The following is a 21347-nucleotide window of genomic DNA, read 5'->3' on the forward strand; positions in this document are numbered from 1 at the left end:
AGTGTTCAATGTGGATTGGTTTTAAGACACACAAAAGCAGAATTGCATAACGAACGGTATAGCTTTAGGGTTGCATAGCTCAGCTTTCCTGATCACCTAAGTGTTGTCACACTGACTTCGTTTTCTCCTCATTTTTTCCTAAGCATTTTAGATTTCACAGTCCTGTCAGTCCCATCCCCCTGCCTCCCCACCCCCCGACATTAGCACATGTCTCTTAAACACACGGATGTTTTCTTTTCATGCCAGTTATCACATCTAACAAAAACAACACAAATCGCTGGCTTTTACCTAACACACAGCTGTAGTCCCAAGTACTCCAAATGACTTAAAATATCTTTGTAGCCATTGGTTCATAGAGTTGCGATTCATTTATTATAGCTGGAGCACTCTAAGGATTTATTTTTATTTATTTGAAAGGCAAAGTTAAAGTGCCCGACATGATGGCTCAACTGACGAATCCTTTCCTTACAAGAGCCATATATACACACTGGTCCCAGTCCCAGCTGCTTTGCTTTGCATCCAGCTCCCTGCTTGTGGCCAGGGAAAGCAGTAGAGGACGGCCCAAAGCCTTGGGACCTTGCATCCACATGGAGACCTGGAAGAAGCTCCTGGCTCCTGCTTTAAGGACTGACTCTGCTCCAGCCGCTGTGGCCATTTGGGGAGTGAACCAGCAGATGAAAGATCTTTCTATCTCTCATTCTCTCTGTAAATCTGCCTTTACAATAAAAATAAGCTTTTTTTTTTTTTAAAGGAAAATGCAGGGCCTGGTGTGATAGCGTAGTGGTTAAAGTCCTCACCTTAAATGCATTGGGATCCCATACGGTCGCCAGTTTTAATCCTGGCTGCCCTGCTTCCCATCCAGTTCCTTGCTTGTGGCCTGGGAAAGCAGTCAAGGATGGCCCAAAGCCTTGGGACCCTGCACCCTGGGTGGGAGACCTGGAAGAAATTCCTGACTCCTGGCTTTGGATTGACTCAGCTCCAGCCATTACGGCCACTTGGGGAGTGAACCATCGGAAGGAAGATTTTCCTCTGTCTCTCCTACTCTCTGCATATCTGACTTTCCAATAAAAATAAATAAAATCTTTTTCTTAATTTTAAGAAGGATAATGCTAAATCTCTTTTTAAAAAGGGCAGAGTTAGATCTTCCATCCTTTGGTTCATTCCCCAAATGGCCACAGATGACCAGTGCTGGATCGGGCCAAAGCGAGGAACCTGGAACTCTCTGAGCCTCCCACACAGAAGGCAAGGACCCAAGCGCTTGGGCCACCTTCCGCTTTCCCATGTGCATTAGCAGGTAGTTGGATTAGAAATGGAGCAGCCAGTACTCCTATGGGATGCCACAAATGGCAGCTTAACCTGTTGCATCCCAACTGGGTGTTTTCAATGCATCCTGCATGCCACATTCCCCATCTTGTTAAGGACTGGCAAGCCTTTCGCTGCTAGCTAAGCTGGCAAGTTGAAAGGCTGAGGCCCCACTTGGAGCAAGGAGCAGGGCTGTGGGGTGTGGGCCTTGTGATGACCAGGAAGCCTTGGGGGAAGGTACTGAAGCCCTTTTAGCGGTTCACACTCTGACAATCCCTGTGGACCCTTCAGCCTGCAGAGTTGGGTGACACCCAGGAGGGCGACATTGGGTTTTCTTGGTCTCTCTGTTAAGTCATCGCGCTGGACCGGGTGCTCAGTAGTCTCTCAGGAACAAGTGGATGTGTCAAACTTAGGGCATAATTTGCAGAGCCCAGTGCACAATGAGCATGTGAACATGAAGAATTTCAAGATAGTGACCATGGAGTTTATTGAACACAGTGTTCAGATACTGCTAGGGGCACCCATGTCCCGTATTGCAGAACTAATCTTAGCTACTCCACTTCCAATCCAGATTGGTGCCAGTGGGCACACTGGGAGACAGGATATAATGGCTCAGGCTGCCACCCATGTGGGAGCCCAGAATTGATTGTCAGGCTCTAGGCACTGGCCTGGCCCAGCCCTGGCTGTCGTGAACATGTGGTGTTTAAAGCAGAAGTTTGAAAGATCTCTTTCCTTGTGTCTCTTTTTTTTTTTTTTTGTCTGCCTTTCAGATAAAATGAAAATAAACATGGCCCTGTGTGGGTATATAGTGATCTGGCCAAAGGTGGCTCTGGTCAGGCTTGCCTTTCCATCCTAGGTGAGCCGGGGATTCAGTAAGCCTGGGGCAGCCCCTTTGGCTCACAGGAGCTCTTCCCATTGGACAAGCAGAAGCACTGATGTCTGACTAAGGAAGCAATGATGAAGCCAAGTTTCCATACAGGCTTCCATACAAATGAAGCCTGCTGATGGGCGATAGTATAGGGCCACCTGGGTTGCTATGGATGTGGTTGGAGGGAAGCAAGTGGCTGTGTTGGGGAGATTTTGTTTAGAAGTTCTCTGAGCTCTGCTTAGGACCCCATTTCTCAAGCAATCAGTGGGGAACTAAGTATAGGGAGGCCAGAGAAGAGGGCCAGAGGATGGGGTCCCATCTCTGAACTGTAGTGTGGTGGATAGCTGTGCAGGGTGGAGGAGTGGAAGACCTGGGATAGGCTCTGAGTGTGGGTATGAGGCAAGGCGGAGACCTCCAAAACAATGTGGAAACACACGGGCACAATCAGTTCCCCCCACCCCCGTGAAACAAAGGGCTGCCTGACGGAGTGAGCTCTCTGTCACAGGAGGCATGCAAAAGGCTGTCGGGGTCTCCAGTGAGGAAAGCTGTGGCAAGATACCTGCTTGTGGGGAGAAAGTACTTTTTAGGTGCCCCTCCCCTTGTCCCAAGAGTAGGTTTGATGGCAGACTGAGTGGTTGAGAACAGATGTGAGTGTGGTTCATCTGTTCAGGTATTCACTCGCTTGGCAAATACTCACAGCACTGTTTTGGTATTGGTGAGCAAGGCCCTGCCCTTGGGGGGGTGGGGGGGAGGCACTTCCAGGTGGGGAGCAGAGCCAGGCTGAATGAAATAATCCCTGATAAGGGGATTGTCAGGTCTCCGCGAGGGAGGGCCAGGCATGGGGAGAAGGGGGAAGTCTTGCAGGAGGAAGTATCCTGTGAGCCAGAGTCCTGGGCAGTGGGAAAGGGCCCCATGGGCCAGGAGTCCCCCGGTCTGAGGTGGTCTAGAATGTGTTGAGTGGGGGGAGTCCGGGATGAGTCTGATGGTCCCAGAGCAGTGAGGAAGCTGGCAGGGCTCTGGGCATGAGCTTGGGCGATAGCTGGGGACTGGGGCAGCAGAGAACTGGCAGGAGACTGAGCCAGCGAGCCCAGGTCCCTGCTGTCAGTGTTGGCGGAACAGTCTTTCCATACGGTGTCTGCCTCCCGGTGGGGTGGGCCTCTCTCAGTCTCCCCACACTTTGGCCTTCTCTCTTCTAGCTCAGTACTCATGTACTCTATGTGGCCGCAGGTGTAGCCTGGGGGCCAGAGCTGTCCACACAGCAAGGGTGGCTCTTCGTCCAGCACCCATCTGATGCCGGCTCCATACCAGTCTTCCCAAAGTAGCAGCCTTGCGCATCCTTATCACAGCTTGGACCAGGAGGAGCCCTGGGATGGTCACCACTCGGCAGCTGCAGACCTCAGAGTCCGGGGAGGTCCAGCTGCACGTCACATGGACGACCTGGCTGGAAGTTCACCTTTGCCCTAACACCAAGTTAGCCAAGCAATCTGGTAAGGATAAGTGTTCCCCCACCACCCACTACCAGCTTGTTAGTTGGGGTTTTGCTTAAACAAATAGTTGGTCCTTCTTCCTCCTCTGGCTCCTTCATGCAAAAGCACCTCTGATATTCCCTCTTCTTCCTCCTCCCCCCCAAGAGGAACCCCCCACCCCCACACACACATCCCCACCCCGGTCAGAGTCCTGGGCAACTATGGCTGGATACCATCAGGTCCCTGCTCTGAAGGACGCTGTGTTTAAATGTCCCAGGTTAAGAGTCCTTCCTGCCTTGGCCTCTGACCCACTGGGCAGCCTTGAGCCTGGCCTCTTGTTTTCCATGTGCCTGCAGGGCACTGGCTGGCTCTGGCAATGCCAGGCCAGGGTGGGCTTTCCGTGGGGAAGCCCCTGAGTACCCTGTGGGCAGCCTCTTCCTCCCTGACAGCCCTTTATCTCTGGGAACAGTGTTTATTGGATCTCTCCTTCCTCTGGCTGGCCCGGGAGGGCCCCTCTTTGCCCTGGAAGCCCTCGCTCCCAGCTGCTCTCACACACACACTCGGCCAGGGCCTCCTCAGGGTGGGGCTGTAGAGCCAATGGCCTCATAAAGATCTCAGTGATAACTGGGTCTTTAAATGGGGTTTATGGCCCTGCAAGAGGGAAAGCCCTGGGCCCAGACTTCTGTTAGAAAAGCTTTGCTGCTTCAGAGAAGCAGGAGGCCCCAGGACTGGCGTCAGGCTCCCTGGGCCCCCAGCTCCAGCCTCTGGAAGCACTTGGCTCTGGATCATCAGCATAAAGGCAATGGCGTAAGGCCAGGCCCAGCCCAGCCTGGAGCTCACTCTGTGACCTCGAGCAACTCTCTTCTCTGAATCTGCCTTGCCCACCTTGGCGGGGGTGGTGGTGGTGGCCCAACATGAGGTTCACCGGGGCACCTGGCCCAGTCGCCCTCTCCTCTCTTCCCAGCACCTTACCTCTGGGGGATGGAGTGCCACCTGCTGGCACTCCAGGCTATTACAAGAAGGCTAGGGGTTCTGGAGAAACAGCCCACGGGAGCAGGCACACGGGCACAGTGTCTGCCCCATGGTGCAGAGGACACAGGAGGCTAGGGTCACTCACAGACTGGGGCCCAAAAGTCCTGAGTCCCTGTGGGGTACACCCCTGCAGTCGTCCTAACAGGCAGAGCCCACTGTGACACCTGCCCATGCCAGCCCACTCTCCACAGTGCACCATGGTGGCCCCGTGCTTGCAGTGCCCTGTTTAAAATCCTGCAGTGGCCCCTACCGGCCCTCGTGGGAAAAGCCATAATCCCTGGGTCCTGACTGCTGCTCCAGCTTCAACCCTCCCTTGCCCCAGCCATTATTGTCTCGCTGTTCACACAACAAACCCTGAGTCCCATGCCATGGCCTGGGCTCATCCCTCTGCTGCTCTTCAGCCTCTTCGTGCACTAAGTGGAATCTGTGGCCATGACGGTACTCTCCATTGTGCTGCCAATGTTTGGTGCTCAGTTGCCTGGGAGGGTGGTCACAGGAACAGGAAGGCCTGGGAACTGAGGCGAGAACATCCCATCCCCAGACCTGCTGAATACCCACAAGAAGGTCCTGGCTTTTAGAAGCTTCTGACCACAGAGAGTCAGTGGCGTAGCCCCCATGACGCTGCTCTGGGGGTAGGAGCCCTCTCTGCAAGTACTCCAGGCATACACCGGAGCTCCCTGTGGCTCCTGCAGCTCTGAGATGGGGAGCTTACACGAAGTTGGGGGAGAGGCTGAGCAGGCAGCATCTTGAAGCCCTTGTGTCTGGGGACCCTGGCAGGCCTTGGTAGCCAGGGACTAGTCCAAAAAGAGGAGTCACGGGCACCGAGGTGGGAAATGTGCTCAGATGGCTGCTGTGCCAGGTATCCAGGAGGTGGGGCAGAGTTGCCCAACCTGTGCCTTACTGGCATCCTGGCCCGGTGCATGGGAACCTACCTGCCCTGTCCATGGTGTGCACTGGGGGACCTCAGGCAAGTCCCCTCCTCTCTTGGGACCTCTGTCTCCACACCTGGGCCATGGAAGTGTCCCGACGACCCCTCTCTTGCCTCCGCCTGTGACGTGTATGCTACTTCCTCCCCCTCCCCCGCACTGGGGGCTTGCGCGGGACCAGACTGGGGGCGTGGGAGAGCCAGATGTGGTGGCTGCTGGAATGAATGCTGAGCAGGCCTCCTGGGGATTCTCCCACTCCAGATCCCTTCCTGGCCTCTAGCGCCCCCCCCCGCCCCATCCCCCTGCTGCTTCCGACTCTGAGGCGTGGGTGGGGGACTGGACAGGGGGGATCTGTCCCCTTTGAGGAAGAGTGTGCACCCCAGTGCGCCAGCAAAAGCTTCAGTGCAGTTCCTGGTTGTCACGGGCTTTGTACCTATTGCTGTTGATGGGAGCTCCCCGCTAGCCTGAGCTCCAGAACACCTGGGATCCTGCCACCACTTTTTTGTGGAGTTCTGTTGTGTTCTGGAAAGTACACAAAGTGCCTGTGAACATACACCCTCTCTGTAGCCCTGGGAGGCAGGCACATGTGCTCTTTTAGCCGGAAGCACTGAGTGTTGGGGGGCCCAGATAATGTAATTGCTCAGGCTCCCCTAGCTGGGGCTGGCTAGAGCTTGGCTGGAATTGCTGGTATCAGAGCCCCTTGGGCAGGCCTCCATGCTGCAGGAAGGGGATGTGCTAGACCCCTTCCCAGACCTAGAGCCCCTCTCTGTCTCTGCACAGAGCATGCAGGTGGCACATCAGAGCTGTGTGAAGCTGGCCTAGGCTCCCCGTGTCTGTGCCAGTGCTGCCTTCCTGTGTGTACTGGCCACTGGGCAGGCTGAGGCCCTGAGCAGGGAGTGTCCAGGCCAAGGTACACAAAGATGGATTGCTGCTGGAAAGAGGGAGAATTACCACCTTAATGTCCCTCTCCCCCAGTGCATTTTAGCGATCAGTCCTGGCTGAGTTTCCATTGTCCAGTGGGCAGACCCAGGCTCAAGTGTTGCAGTGACTTGCTCAGACACACACGCTCTGAAACTGGAGAAGCCAGGGTTTGAACTCAAGTGTTGTCTGTGGCCCCAGAGCTGAGTGCTCTGCAGGATCAGTGTTTTCTGGGTTAGCCAGACCCAAACAATGGCGCTCACAGTGCTCCACATGGCTCTGCACCTTCCAGCCCTGTCTCCGTGGAGAGGAGCAACATCCTGGTGCCCACCAAGGGTTAACGGTGCTAGGGGCTAAGTGCTTCCAGATGGGCCAGTCGGCCAGCCGGCTGGGCTAGCCGGAAACCAGGCGGCTGCCAGCTTCCCCAGGGAGCCACCACCGACTGCCCCCATCCCTCTGTGCTGCCTCTCTGGCCCCAAGAAGTACCTCTGTCCTGGACGCACTAGTCTTGTCTCCTTCACTGGAGTCCAGGGGCCTGGTAGACAGAGTATCCCAAGGGTCTTCCAGCCTGGGGAGCCCCCCCATTACATAACAGGTGAGGGAAACTGAGGCTTGTGAAGGGCAAAGGCCCTGCACAGGTGAGGCCTCCTGACTCCAAGGACAGCTTCTCCCCCTAAGCTCTCCTGATTGCAGTCTCTGAGCCAAGACCAGGAATGCAAATGGCAGCAGTGCTAAAGAAGAGTTGTGGGTGGCTAAGGGAGTTGGGGGTCCCAGCAGAAGGCCTGCAGGCTGTGCTGTTTTGCTGTTCCCTCCACAGCTCCTGCTGCCAACCTGTCCAGGGCCAGGCCTTCTGCCGTGGGGCACTTTGTCACTTCTCCCATGTTGGACAGTCCTGATGGAGATGAAATCTACAGGTGACCACAAGATACACGAGCATGCTTGGATGGAACTTCAGCCTGAGCGAATGCCCATGCTGTGCAGACAGGGGCTGGGAGGGACTAGGGAGGAGTGGGCCAGGCTGTACACTGTGTGACTGGGCCACAGCTTACCCAGGTATACCGCCATGGAAGTGGGGGCTCGGCTCCCCTCTCTATGCCCCCTTATGTTAGGCAATGCTTTGTTGGCATCAGAGAGCTGCAGGTGAGTGAACTGAGTAGGAGCAGCCGCCAGGCACCTAGGGCCTTGGCTGACCCCGGGGGAGACGCTGGAAAATCCCTGCTGAGCGACTGAGTGACGGTGCCGCAGGTGACAGGGAAGAAGGCAGGGCCAGGGAGCCATCCACACTGCAGTGCGGGTCCCAGTGCTGTACACTGTGTGACCCAGGCCTCAGTCCGCTCACCTGTGCCTCTGGGTCACCATTCCACCAGACTAGCTCCTGCCAGCTCTGCCCCTGCTGGGTAGGGAAACTCACTCCCTGCTCGGGTCCTCAGTTTCCCTTGTCTGTGAAATGGGGGCATAGCTTCTCCGTGCATTCCCGGGGCTTTGTGATCCTTCAGGGAATATGGCTGGGGATCTGAAGATGTGTGCTGGGTGACCTTTGGTCCAATTGCTTCCCTTCTCTGAGCCAATTCAGCCCTAGGCCTTGCATCTTCCCTCTGATCGTCTCGGGGTGTCCTTCTATCCCTCCCACGTCACCTCCCTCGGAAGTACTCTGATTCCCTTAAGCTTCAGTCCCAAGACCTTCTCAGGAGTGGGGCCCCTTTCTTTAGAATATTGTTTGCACATCATACAAAGTGATTAACGTATAAAATCAGCCCGCTCCAGAGTTACTGATTTCCCAACCCCACCTGCAGTTGCCTTGACGGGCCCTTAGTGGGTCAGATGTTCCCCACTCCTGACTGTGCTCTCCTCTCCCTGCGCACCACCCCCCATGCCCCAAAGGGTCAGAGACTGCCTGTCCCTGTCCCAGCTCAGCGCAGCATCTGGCACATAGAAGCGGCTCAACTGACTGGTGGCCAACTCAGCCTGACAGGCGGTCGAAATGCCTTTGCCTAGGGGGAAACTGAGGCCCAGGTTGAGGTTACCCCTTCACCCTGTGCTTCCCCACGGAATAGGGGCCCATGGCAAGAGGTGGCTAGCACCAGGGACAAGCAATAGGCAAGTGAGGCCCGGCCACTCTTTAATAAAAGTGACTCAGCGGCTGGCGTGGGCTGCGGAATTTCTAAACATCCCTTCACATCCTGAGAGAACAGGCGACGGGAGGGAGAAAGCAGAGGGGAAAGGAGGAAGAAAAACAAGAAACGGGGAAAAGGGAGGGGGGGGACCTGAAATTGAAAACAGACGCACGCGCCCACCCTCCCTGCCCCCCCTTCCCCCAGCCAGGCCAATCAGAGGCCGCCCTGAGAGTGGGCGGGGGGCAGGGAAGCCCACAGTGGTGTGAGCTCCTGGGGCTGCCAGAGGCCCTGCAGTCCCTGCCCGCCCTCTCTGGGACCCGGGACAGCTCTGAGAGCTGCTTGGAGCCAGGGAGGAGGAGAGAGTCCGCCAAGCCCTTGAGGCCAGCCTGGCCCCAGCAGCCCGTGCCTTGCCTGCCCAGCCAGCCAGCCAGCCAGCCAGCCAGACCCAGGGCGGCCTCTCCTGGCAGCCCTGCTCTTCCCTGAGGATGCTTGGGGTGTAAGGGCTTCACCCAGGGCTCCTCCCCTGCAGCCCCCCAGCCCCTCTACTCTCCCGTGTCTCCAGGAGCTTGCCACGGCCCCCTCCGTGCCCTTCCACGCTGCTGCTGTGCTACCCATTGTGGGTCTAACGGCCTTTCTGATAACCAAGGAGCAGGCAAGGAGGAGGACTTCCTGGAAGGGGTGACAGTCCAGAGCCTGGGACGGTGCCCACAGCAGAACCCTTGACAGCAAGGTAAGTGCTGGGAGAGGTGAGAGCCTTAATCCTGGTGTCCTGTCCTCTTGTCCCAGCTTGTGCCTCTTTGGGTAGGTTAAAAAAAAAAAAAGTGGGAAATATTTTTAACAAAACCAGATGCGAGGAGGCTGGGCGGCTGTGTGTGATGTCAGGACTGAAGGAGCTAGTTTTCTCTTTTCTGTTCTGGGGTGGGTGGCCTCTCCCCCTACCCAACCCCGCTACCTCCCTCCTTCACCCAACACCTCCCCCCTCCCCAGAGTTTCTGGGTGTCCCCTGAGGACCCCCCCAAAGTGCAGTATTGTCTTCAGGGCTGGGGAGAGCTGGAAGGGTCACAGAGAGAGGGGCTATGGGCTGGCATACAGAAAGCATAGAAAGTGGCCCTGGCAGGGCAAAGGGGACCTCAAGTGCTATTGCCCCTGCCCCTAGCTTTGTTTCTAAGAATCCGCTCTGGCCGGGGGCCAGTCTGCCACTAGGCAACCTCAGGATTTAAATGGATTTGCAAATTTTGCAGATTCCTAAGAGGTCCTACCAAACCCCCAGTAGGGCCACAGGGAAATTTTGAGGGTGAGCTCGGCCCTGGCCACAACCCCTGGTGCTGGAGGGCATGGGGCCTGGTTCACTGATCTGGGGGCACTTCTGCAAAGACCTGCCATTTCTTTGGGGCGCAGGCGGCTGCTCGGCCCCCTCACTGTGTCCCTCCTTGTCCTCCTTAGCTTAAACCTCAGGTTGATCACATCACCTCCCTGTCCTGAGATGGCTGCCCATGGCTCCCCAGGGCTTGCAGAACCCCAGCTTCCCGTAGCAGCTAAGGCTGGTGGACTATCACTCCAGCACCCACCCAGGGTTGTGCTTTGTGAGACTGATCCTGCTGGAATGCTCGCCAGATTCAGGCAGGGACCATTATTCCCCTGCTCACAGCAGGTCCCCCACACAACAACGGAGAGGCAGATCTTGGCAAGGTTGCGGGTGCCCCTGCCCCATGACTCCAGCCAACTGGGGCCTTCCGAGGAGGAATGCATGCCCTCCTGCTTGTGGGCATTGGCCCTCCGCATTCCTCTGCCTGGAATGCCCTTCCTCATCACTTTGTTTTCAAAGATCCTCCCTATTCCATCTCTTCCAGGCAGCCCTCCTGGGTCCTTCCAGTCTTCCCAGTGCTTGTGCTGCTTGCTCCCTTCCTCTGCTCATCAGAGTCTGGCCAGTCCAGGCTTCCTGGTCTTGTGCTCTGCCCACCCTGGGCCAGCCCTGAGTGGAGGGCAGAAATGAGGTAGAATGCAGGAAGGAGTGCCTCTGTGACCCAGCCCCCTCTTCCCAGCTACCCCAGAGCATGCAATATGTTCTGAAGCCATTCAGTCTTCCTACATCCCAGAATCCACCCAAGGGACATGTCACAATGTGGGTCCCACCTTCCCTGAGTGCCTACCCAGGCAGGCACACTCTGCCTCCTCACAGAGAGACTTTGAAATCCCGGTCGTCACCCCATCTTACAGATCTGAATCTAAAGACTTACCCATCACACTGCCAGAGCATTCCTGGTCAGGGAGGAGAGTCCATAGCTGCCTGCCCAACACCCTCCCCAGCAAGGAGTGCACCACCCCCACCATCCCCCCATGTGAATGTGCCAAGGTCTGCCAGGCTCTGGCTTGGTCTGGAGAGAGCAAGGAGCCCCTCTGGCCTGCACCCTGCTCTCCTGCTTGTAGGCAGTGGTTCCTGGGCAGTCTTTTCTGCCCTGGAGGAAGAAGAGCTGGGACCTGTCATTGCTGCCAGATGTGGAAAGCACTGGGCACTCAGTCCACAGATAGAGTGCTGGCCCTCGCTCCTAGAAATCCATGTGGATCCAACCTCAGACCCTGTGTCTCCTCCCCAGGATGCTTCTACAACCGGGAGGGAAGCAGTGGGCACCATGGACAAGCAAAGCAAGGCTTGGGCATCAGTTGACCAGTTAGCAGCCAGCCCCTCCCTCCATTGAGCGCCCGACAGTGTGATTCTGGGCCAGGTTTTTTTCTCTCTGGGCCTCAGTTTCCTCACTGGGAAGACTGTGGGGTCCATGAAATGGTCCAGGGCACTGTGTTTCAGGGAGCAGGCCTGATACCCCTGGCCAGGAAAGGGCTTGTCCTCTGTGTCTGCTGTGCAGGACCAGTTGGCCATGAACCTGGCCTTCCACTCCTACACTCCTATGGGTGGAATTCAGTTGCTGCAAGCGTTTCCAAGACCCACAGTCAGGCTCTCTGAGGCTCCAGGAGGGAACCCTGGGTGTTTTGTTGGGGAAAGGCTGCAGGATGTGGTGGAGAGTGTCCCTGGATACCCCTGAAGTGTACTCCTGCTTCTCGGTGGGTGGTGGGTCCTTGGGATGGGACTTTGCTCATAGCTGTCCCAGACTGGGGAGAGTGTAGGGGAGGGATGCTGGGTACCTGCCCAGAACCTGAGGTTGCTGGGGAGCAGGTTCAGGAAAGGGATCTTGCATCAAGAGCCAGCCCTCCATAGGTACCTGGGATCTGTGCTTGAATTGAGTTTTATATCCAGTACTTACAGTTCACTGCTGTGTTCCTCAGTGTGTAGGACGTGCCTGGCATGTGAGCAAAGGTAAAGTCTGACTAAATAGTTGCTGGGTTGATTACATTATTACTACCACCTCAAGGATGAGATGTAGACTTTCCCCATTCTACAGAGGAGGAAGTTTCCAGAGAGGTTACAGATGTTGCCCAAAGTCCCACAGCTGGCAGGTGACAGAGCCAGGATTGGCACGTGGGTGCTTCTGACTCCAGAGCTCCATCATGAAAGGTTGGTTGGGGCTCAGGTCAGCCCTGGACACCCAGCCTCAGCTCTGTAATGGTGACTAGTGGACCGCCACCCTGTGTGACTGTGTACAAGCCACCCCCTGTCTGGGTCCCACTTTTCCCATCTGTCCAACAGGGTTAACACAGATAACCCTGAACTCCCTGACAGCCTGAACACAATTCTGGGATTCCAAGTGCCTCCAGTCTACACCGGCAGCTGCACCAGCCCTGCTGTGTGCTCAGGGATCATGCATATTTAACATCCCAATGCGAGGGGGTTTTGTACCTTTTCTGCTATTATTGAAAGAGGTCAGGATCGATGACCACTAATGGAAAGCTTGAACCTGCCGTCACAAGGAGAAACTTTGAGACAGTTAGAGCAACCCCCAGCACACTCAGTATCTCTCAGGGGTTCGGACGGTGTGTTTCTGGTGAGCCCACTCACCCACTTTCCTGGGCTCCTGAGCAAGTATGCATGGGGAGGTGGGCCTGCTGGGGCTGCAGACCCATAGTTCCCTTTCAAAATGGTTACTGAGCCTCGTGGACTTTGATTTGGAGGCGGGAAGTGAGGTTAGTGTCATGGAATGATGGGGTCTAGAGAGGAGGGGTGGTGCAGAGCCATGAGTGTGGAATTCACCCGCTTGCTACAGTTGCTGTTGCAAGCCTCAGATTCAGAGCATCCCCCCGCTGCTTTCCGGGGTACCCCACCCCCAGCCTGCCTATGGAGGAGATTGGAAATCAAAGCATGCCGCTCAAGCTGTGTTAATGTCCTCTCTGCCTGGCTTCAGATCTGGTCTATTTGATGTCTTAGAGGGTGCTGGAAATCTTTCGTCTGCCCAAGTTCCCCCGCTTCCCCACCCAGTGATGGACAGGGCTGTGTCTCAGGAGGATGGGGGTGGCAGTCCCTGAATATCAGAGGTGTAAAAGGCTTTTGGGGTCACATGGTTTAACTTGCTTACTGTGTGGGGGCACAAGGGAGCCCAGAGAGGAGAAGTGGTGCAGATTATCAGGGGTGTTACTGAGTCTGAACCCGACTTTCCTTTGTGCTGTCACGTGCACTGGGTCTTCACCAGCTCTGATGTCCAAGGTTCAGCCGCCATGTCTCTCTGGAGTGAAAACAGGGTACAGGGTTTGGGTTGAAGAGAAGGGCACTCTTCCCAGTGATGGGGAACCCTGGGTAGCTTCATGGACCAGGGCATCTTGGTGCAGTCCACTTCTCTAGTCTGGCTCTGACAGGAAGTGGAGAATGGAGGGACCAAGGAGAATTTCAGACACAGGAGGTTCTGCTGGCTCTGCCCTTAGCCCCATGGCAACCCTGCCAGGCTTTTCGTGACTGTGGTCCTCCCCACTCCCCCTATAGCTGCCCTGTTACCTTTGGGTCTTGGGAAGCAGAACCCAAGAGCTGAGAGCCCACCTGTGGCTCTGTTGCTGAGGCTGCGGCTGAGCCTCCGTGGCTATAGGGGTGAGGACTCAGCTTTACCAACATGCCCCAGAAGGCCTGTCCCCTGCCAACTCAGAGAAAGTCTTGAAGGTGAAGGCTGAACTTTGACCCTGTGGACTGTGGGATGGCCCTCTGTGTTTGCATTCTTGTCAGCTTCCAACCTACCTACTGAATTGATCGTGCAGTAATGAATAGATAAATATATATAGAAATAGATTGGTTGAAGGATGTGTAGATGGCAGAAAGATGGATGAGTGGACAGATGGGTGGATGGATGGTCAGTTGCATGGCTGGCTGGCTGGCTGGGTGGAATCCCCCTTGTCTAGTGAGCAGAAATGACTTTCAACCTCATGAAGATCCTTTGCTTGGAAGGATATAAACTGGATTTAATGCTTTGCACTCTTAAAATTCCTGTTTGTATTATTTTATTTTTTTAAACAAGGAGCCTGCATTTTCATTTTGAACTTGCTCCAAGTTAAGTAGTTAGGTCCCACTAGATTCAAGACTAGGTTTGCAATGGTTTCATGCCCGAAATTATTTCCACTGTCCCCGTCTTAATTCACAACTTCCCCTCTGATGCCACCCTATTCATGTCCCTCCCCTGCACGAAGACCTACTCCTAGTGCCTGTAGCTCTGGCATAGTCACTGCCCAGCCAGCAGGCAGCAACCAGCCTCCAGAACTTGATGCCAGAAAGCCAGCTTCCCAGTGCTTCCAAGGGAGGGCCCTGACCTTCTCCCAGTCCTTCAAACTTTTCCCAAAGTAGCCCATGGGTGTCTCTTTGCCCAAGAGTCTGTGGTCCAGCTTAGCAGATACCCTCCCTGCCTTGTCTTCCACATGCCTGTCAGTCTTGGAGGCCTGGCTTAAGACCACAGCCCTCAGGAGGTCCTGCCTCCTCTCCCCACTGGACTAGACCTATCCACACAATAGTCACGGTGTTCCAAGCACCTAGTTTGTATCCAGGACTTTTCATCACTATCTCTAACCCCCACAGCAATGCCATATTCTGAACATTGGGACTCCAAATGGTTCAACTCAGGGAAGGTCATACTGTTACCAAGTAGTAAAACCAGGACCTGCCTCTGGGATTAGGGGGCTTCAGACTGGAACCGCTGCTCCCAGTCTGACTGGGCTCCCGTACCACTGCTGTGACCTGGTGCTATCAGGCACACCCTGCAAGTCAGAGTATCATGAGTTTTTTCTGCCTCCACTTGCACATCCTCATTGCATCTCTGCAGGGCTGGGGGTCTGCCTGCCCATCCAAGTTACCAACCTTGCGAAGCCTGTGTTAGTCTGTGTGCTGGGGTGGGGTAATAGCGGAGGTCCCCAGGCCAGAGGACCAGAAAAGCCAATCCTGCACAACCATTTGATCTCTTGTGCTGATAAGCATCCATTGAACACCTGCTAGATACTCAGCCCCAAATGTTCCAAATAATTGCTAGGTGGCTTTTGCAGTTTGTGGAGAATCATATTAAGGGAGCAAGACTGAGCTGAAGGAGAGATGGTTAGTCAGTGCACTAGGAGGTGTTGGCTTTGGGTTCTGGTGCTAGGCTGGCCTGAAACTCCTAAGTGTACAGCGGTGAAGGTCCCTTGCCGAGCCTCGGCGTGCTGGAATGGCTGCAGCTGCTCCCACTCTCCACAGCAACAGCAGCTGTCCTTTCCCGAGAACGCCTTTTGGACGGGCAGTGATCCTCCTGCACCATCCCGTCTATCCACGTGCCCCTTTGTGGCCAAGGCCGGCCAAGGCATCTCGGCTCACACCCCAGGCTGAATGAATGAGTTATTTCCCCATGAGAGGATGAATAATCATCATCAGACATCCACTGGCCGTGCCGAGGGCTGCGTGCCAGGCCCTGTTCTCAGCATTTTGTTTGCCTTGCTTCCTTGGGTAGCTTCAACAACTCCATGTCAAGGCCCGGCTTACAGAAGAGGAGACTGAGGCCCCAGGAGTGACCACATAGGGGAACCCACAGAGGAGGGGATGGCCGAGGGAGTGGGAGAGTTCTTGGCCTCCTGGTTTGTCGTGCTGGAGTGCACTGAGCGGAATGTCAATGTCCCCAGCTTGGCACCAATTAATGGCAGGTCTCTGCCCTAGCCCGCTCCCCAGCCTGCCTTGTAGACTCTGGCGGGTGGAGGAAGTTGCATGATGCTGCTGGGTTAGGTCGTGGGGGCCTCCTTGGCTGGCCTGCTCCCTGTCCACTTGGCACTGAGGACCTATTTTATTGTCAGCCCCTACCCCGGGCCTGTGGCCGGTCCCAGGCTGGCAGCATCCCGGAGAACAGAAGGCTTGCTTGTCTGTGCCTGCCACGCTGCCCCCCTGCCCCAGCCTCAGCTTGGGACCCCTCTCAGGGACTCCTTTGGCTGCTGGGGCCTGTTGCTCTGTGTTGCCATGGCGCCTCCCGGAGGTGAGATTGTGGGGGCTTCAGTGAGGCATGGTGCAGCGGGCATCCCAAGGATGGTGAAGATCTGTAGTTCTGAAGCTGCCAGGGAGGGCCCGGCAGCTCTGAAGAGTAGAAGGGACTGCTGGGGCCCCAGCAGGGGCAGGCCTGCAGTAAAAGTGCCATACACCTAGCCTGGCTGCTGGAATGCTCAGCTCAGACTGTCCTTTGAGACAGGCCTTAAGGGAGCCCAGAAACCTGCCTGGGCACAATCAGGGTTCCTCTTCTTAGCTTAGTGTGCTGGCCCTGAACCTGCACATTATCGACTCGCCTCCTGACTTCTAATATCCAGGTTGGCCACAAGTAACATAGGGCATGACACAGGCTGCCTGTGCCCACTGCCCTCTCTGAAGACAGGGTAGGACACTAAACCCCCAAGGCTCCTCTTATCTCTGAGAGACTGAATTCTGTATGGACCCCATGAGTGTTGAGCATCATGCAGGAACATTTCTCCATGGGCAGCGCTGTTTCTGGAGTAGACACTGGTAGTCAAGATTGCAGGATTTGGTGGTGGTCACTTAGCACAGTGGGCAGCCTGTTGCTTGGAACACACCCATGCCATTGCCAAGTGCTTGGATTCAGGTCCTGGCTCACTCCCACTTCCGGTTTCCTGGGAAGAAGCCAGCGTTGACTTAAGTGCTCAAGTCCCTGCCTCCCACCCTGGAGACCCGGATTGAGTTTCTGACTCCTGGCTTTGGCCTGGTCCAGTCCTAGCTGTTGCAGACATTTGGAGAGTGAAGAAGCAGATAGGGGATTTCTCTCTGCCTTTCAAATAAATGATTTTTAAAAAAATAGAGGGTCCTGCGTGCTGGTTCAGTGGCCAAATCCTTCTCTTGCCTGCCCGGGATTCCATAAGGGTACCAGTTTGTATCCCGGTTGCTCCACTTCCCATCCAGCTCCCTGCTTGTGGCCTGGGAAAGCAGCAGAGGACGGCCCAAAGCCTTGGGACCCTGCACCCACATGAGAGACCTGGAAGAAGCTCCTAGCTCCTGACTTTGAATCAGCTCAGCTCCATCTGTTGCAGCCACCTGGGGAGTGAGCCCTGCAATGGAAGATCTTTCTCTCTGTCTCTCCTGCTCCCTGTATATCTGTCTTTCAAATGAAAAGATCTCCCTCTCTCTCTTAAAAAACAAAAAAAATTACAGACTCTTGAGTCAATCTGCCCTGGTTTTATACCCTGGTGTCTTTACTTCTTGGCATATAACCAAACTTCTTGGAGATTCGACGTGCTCCCCTGTGAAATGGGAATAATGAGTGTCCCCTCCCACAGAGCTGATGTGAGAGGGAGCCAAATCAGTGGAGCAGCCCATTTAGCACAGTGTCTGCCTCTGACAAGTAGGGCCTTTGCTTTGCCTTCCATTTAGGGTGCAGAGAGTGACTGATACGTGACTGGAGAGGCTGGTGGATGGAAGCAGGACCAAAAGACAGAGGACACAGCAAGGCAGGCTGTGCTCGGTGCAAGGAGAATTCTCTATCAGCTGCCGTCTGGTGATGCTGAGCTGTAGAGTGAGTTGAGACCTCCATCACCAGAGGCAGGCTTGCAGAGCAGGTGTAGGAGAAGGCAACAGGGGTGTAGTCAATTCGTGGAGCCCCACAACTGTAGGGCTCTTGACAAAAGTTGTGTCTGTCTCCCCGTCGGTTTCAGCTTGTCCCAGCTCTGAAGAGAGCTTGAAAGCACCAGAGGAGGTGTTGGGAAGAAGTGTGAGAGAACGAGGCTGTGAACATGGGGTCGGGTTGTTCTGTGTGGGGCTGCACACCACTGTTCCTACCTTAGGCTGTTGCAGGGACCCTGAGCAGGGATCCTTGAGGGCCAGTGTGCCTGGCTGGCTGGCAAACTCTGCCTCTGTCCTCAACTGTCCGGTGGGGAAGTGGCCGCCCCACAGGCAGGGACTGCTCCTGGCAGTCTGTTTTTATTTATAGCACTTAAGGCCAAGGGCTGGGTGATGGGGTGGACGGTGGTGGAGGTAGCTGTTCACATATGCTGGGGGTCACTCTCAAAGCCATTCAAGTCCCTGTTGCTTTTCAAAGCACTCACGGGACCCGGATAGTAGCCCCAGGGACTTCACCAGGTCAGGGATGCAGTGGACCTGGGCAGCATTAAACCATATGCCCTGGAGTGGGGGCAGGGGGACAGCCATGAACCCGAGCAGGGGAGGCCAGTGAGGCACCTCAGGAGGCAGGAAGTCTTTGCTGGGCACAGGCTGGGTCTGTCTCCCTCCCTGACCTCCTTCTCAGGCTGCTTCCCATTCTCCTGGGGACCCAGGCTCCTCCCCTGGGTCCCCAGCGGCCGTGAGGCACACACTGAGTGCTTTCCCACGCGCTGTTCCAAGGAGCCGGCCGCCTGCTCCCCACCCCCAGGCACACGGCTCTGGGAGAGCCAGGGCGGTTGTGCTGCTGGAAGGGGGCTCCCTCGGGGGGATCTGTCTCTTTATCGGCTTGGCTCAGTTCCCGACAGATGTTTCATTTTATTTGGGACTTGCAGAAAATAGGTCAGTTCTTTCCATTGTGTCTCTGGGGAGGCCCCCTGGGGAGGGCGGATGACAAGTCTGGGGCCAGTGGTGTGAGCTTTTGGGAACTGGTAAGGATGTGTAGGCAGGACTGGAGTGCACAGGCTACTGCCCAAGACCAGGGCCTGGTGGGAAGTTCCCTCTGGTAGGACTATGACAGCAGGCAAGAGGGTTGGATTGGAAGAGAGGGAGGGACTCCGAGGTGCCAGGGAAGGTTTCATGGGCAGGGTAGTAGGTCAGTATGGCCTCCCCATCAACACACACGGCTCTCCATCCTCTTGGTCTCGCAGAGACCCAGCTTAGTGACCTTTGCCTTGAGCCCCTGGCACACACAAACGTCCCAAGTGTGGCAGAAAGAGCCAGGCCTGCTTGATGCTGCGTGGCTTGGGCCAACTATCCATGCCCCCCTCCGGCCCTGAGGTTGGTGGGAGATTCTTTGTGTAGGAGTGTTGGTGCCGAACCTTCTGCACCAGGGCCAGTGGAGCAGTGGATTGAGGGAAGCTGGCCGGAGCCTCTGCATCTCCTCCCATCGGCTTTTCCCTGCCTCCTGTCACTGCTTTTTGCCTTGGCTCTCAAGGATGGCCCTCCAGGGCACACTCGTGACCTGCCCGCCTGGGGAAGGGCCCAGCCTGTGTTACTGTCACCCCTGGGCTCAGCTGCGGGCGGAGGCCTCGTTCCCTGGCTCCAGATGCCGCCTGCCCCCACACACCCAGCCTGGAGCTGGCTGCCTGCTCCGAGCTGAGTCATGGCATGCTGGCTGTCCCCTCCCCGATGTATCCCCTCCCAAACCCCTACTGGCATTCCAACTCAGCCTGCCAAAGTGGGGGGTCCTGACAGCCGCAACATGCCAGCCCTGAATGTGCTTCAGGGACAGCCCTGTCCACTCCCTGGTCTAGAGGGGGGAAACTGAGGCCCAGAGAGGGGGCAGGCCTATTCTGCAAGTGGGAGACAAACTGAGGGCTAGAATACAGGCTCCTTTACTTCCCTCCTACAGGCGAGCTGGGGGGCTGTGGAGGAGAGAGGGGACGAGAACTGGGTGGGTCAGGAACCTGGAGTCTCCGTCCCCCTTCCGTCAGCGTCTCAGCAAGTCCCATCCTCCAAGCTGGACCAGAGCAGAGAGATGGGAAAGGATGTACTGTTGAAAGCGAGAGGGTGGCCTTGAACCCTTATCTCACATCTCAGCTAGGGGCTGGGAGCTGGGACCACTAAGTCAGGTGGCCACCTGGGCAGTGGCATCTGCCCTCCCTGTCCTGCTCCTAGCCTCAGTTTCCCTGTACAGTGGGATCCAAAAAACGGGGCGGATCAGGCAGATGAGCCCTGGGGGTGCTGTGCAGCTCTGGCATTCCAAGACCCTGACCCCCTGACCCCCAGGCCAGTCCTCTGCCTCCCTCTCCCCACCCTCCCCTTCCTCTCTCCCCTTGTTTATTGCCAGCACCCCTGAGGCAGCAGCAGCACTGCCTTCCCCCAGCAAGGCTTACTCCCACCTCATCCCCAAGCTGTCCCTGTCCAGCCATCCCCTGCCACACACTGAGGTCTTACTGGCCACTCAGTGCCCACCCCCCAGGCCTCAGGGGCAGCTATCAGTTCTGCTCTTCAGTTGTGTTCATGTCTTAAAAAATGGCCTTGTCTTCCCTTCTGCCTCCTCAGGGCACACTCCCTCCTGCCTCCCTAGTATTTCAAGCAGGGATGTGGGCTCCTAGGATACCATCCTTCCCAGAGCTCAGCATGAAATGGCCCAGCCCTGGTATATCTCAGCTGAATCTGTTTCCCCTTTTTCTATTTCTATCCATCCCCTCTGTCCTCTCTTGACCCAACCAGATGCTCATCTCCATCAGGAAAGTGGAGATGTAGGAGGTGGCCTATGGTAATGTGTCCCTAGGCTCTGTGTTTCTAGATCAGTCTCTCAAGCACTCTGCCTTACTTTCCCCACCACTAAAATGGGTATAATCACTGCACCTCCCTCGTGCAGTGGACTGAGTATCCAGCGAGTTAATTCATGTCAGTGTGCTGAATTGTATGATGCATGGTGACTTTCTGGCATGTCTGGGTATGCCTATGGTTGTGTATTTCGAGGGTCCTGCACACACATACACACTCTGCATGTCGTATGTGCCGGGCCCTCACCTGAGCTGTTACCTGTGGCTGTGTCTCTGATGGGCGAGTGAGAGAGCTACAGCCCATGTTCTATGCCTGTGCCCCAGGCACAGGGGGAGCTTTGTGCAGGCATGTTTTACGTGGGCGTGCACATGTTGAGTGCACATGGCCGGTTGTACATATACATGATTCCAAGGAGCGTGTGAGTGAGTGCGTGGGCAGCCATCCGTGCCGCATGCATGTGCTCACTGCTCACGGGCCTCCCCCTCCCCGGTCTGCCTGTGTCGTGGGAGCCTCAAGACCCCGAGGGAGGGAAGCCGCCGCTGGCGGATGTGGCCAAGATGGATTGGATTTATTTAGATGAAGGCGGTGGGAAAGGAGACAGGGAGCGTATGTGCTGGGGGGAGGGAGGGTTGGAGCCCTGAGAACAGCTTCTGACACGTCCTTGCTCCCCAGACCTGGGGCCTCCATTCCGCTCAGCTGGCCTTGACTTCTTCCGCCTGCTCCCCTGGGGCTTCCTTGTCATCCGCAGTGATGACCTTTCTCCAGACCTTTGTCCTTCTGTTCTGGCTGGAAATGCAGGAATCGCAAGGCCTTCCCGGCACCCAGCACCCTCCCCATGTGCAAAGGGAGGAGGCCCCTGGCAATCCCTGGGCAGGACAGGGAAGCAGGGAGGGAGGGCCTCATCCCTGATGGTGACACTTGTGTTGTCCCAGAGGGCTTCTCCCTATGGCGCAG

The 21347-nt window shown here is 56.0% G+C and overlaps 1 protein-coding gene across 1 annotated transcript in view; it reads left to right on the forward strand.

Moving 5' to 3' along the window:
- The first annotated feature begins 9276 nt into the window (after positions 1–9276).
- PDGFRB (platelet derived growth factor receptor beta) overlaps positions 9277–21347 on the forward strand; it is a 32793-nt gene continuing 20722 nt past the window's right edge. The window contains exon 1 of the mRNA XM_040977025.1: positions 9277–9356. The gene's annotated coding sequence lies outside the window, so the exon portion shown is untranslated. The remainder of the gene's footprint in view (positions 9357–21347) is intronic.

Source organism: Ochotona curzoniae, unplaced genomic scaffold (genome assembly GCF_017591425.1).
Source record: "Ochotona curzoniae isolate NIBS_2020 unplaced genomic scaffold, NIBS_Ocur_1.0 contig_1, whole genome shotgun sequence".
In the NCBI taxonomy this organism is placed as follows: domain Eukaryota; kingdom Metazoa; phylum Chordata; class Mammalia; order Lagomorpha; family Ochotonidae; genus Ochotona; species Ochotona curzoniae.